The sequence below is a fragment of the Myodes glareolus genome, chromosome 14 (genome assembly GCF_982192425.1).
Source record: "Myodes glareolus chromosome 14, mMyoGla1.1, whole genome shotgun sequence".
NCBI classification, from domain to species: Eukaryota; Metazoa; Chordata; class Mammalia; order Rodentia; family Cricetidae; genus Myodes; species Myodes glareolus.
In genome coordinates, this window is record NC_142039.1 from 62,581,866 (window position 1) to 62,582,746 (window position 881).

Sequence of the window (881 nt, forward strand, 5' to 3'; positions counted from 1 at the left end):
GGGAAAATGGGCGTCGACAAAAATCGATCTGAGTACTTCCTGCTGAAGGAGGGACGATGTGCATTTTTTGGGGGATAAATGTTTTTATCTAACTGAATTTTTGGCGACAAATGTTTTTATCTGACTGAATTTTTGGCGGCCGCTGCTGAGGCACGGCCCATTGTGGCCCATTGTGGCGCGCCAAACAAAGGCATGGCCCCGCCCCGGGCCGTGCGCGGGCTCGCCGTTTATCCTGTACCTGCGAACTGTGCACCCTGCCTCACCTCAGCCATTGAACTCGCACCGCTGGCCGTGAGTCTTTTCCAAGCTCCGGCGAGGGGGGACATCCGCCCACCCGTGGGGGGGGCCTCTCCTGCCCGGTCTGCCCGCGTGCGGAGGGCCCGGTTAGGGCCGCGGGGGGCCCCAGTCTCAGACCTTCCCAGGGGCCGGGGAGTGACGAGCACTCAGCACGTGGCCCCGCCGATGAGCTTCCTCCGCCCGCCCATGTTGCTACGGAAACGCGGTTCAGAGTTTGGTCCCTCTCCGTCTTTAGGTCTTTAGCGGCGTTGCTGCTCACCAGGCAGCTTCCGCCTCAGTCAGGGCAAGTCTGCTCAGGTGCTGAAAAAGTCCTCCGAAAACCACAGCCCCGCCAGAAGGCTGGGACACATAGCCTCTGATGTCACACGGACTTTAGCCCGCCCATGTCGCCACAGCGACCTGGATTTTCGTAGACCTCTGCGGACTCCAGCAAACTCCCCACCAGCAACTGGTTAGCATGGCCACGCCTCCCGAACGAGTTAGCACTCGCAGTTCTGCGTCTCCCTCCTGAGTAGCTGGGACTACAGGCGTGCGCCACCGCGCCAGCCCATTTCCTCAATCAAAATTAAAGTTTTCTGTACGTG

General features: G+C 59.9%; 1 pseudogene; it reads right to left on the minus strand.

The window, feature by feature from the left end:
- Window positions 1-235: 235 nt before the first annotated feature.
- On the minus strand, window positions 236-478 carry LOC148119888 (Nuclear RNase P; annotated as a pseudogene).
- Window positions 479-881: the final 403 nt, after the last annotated feature.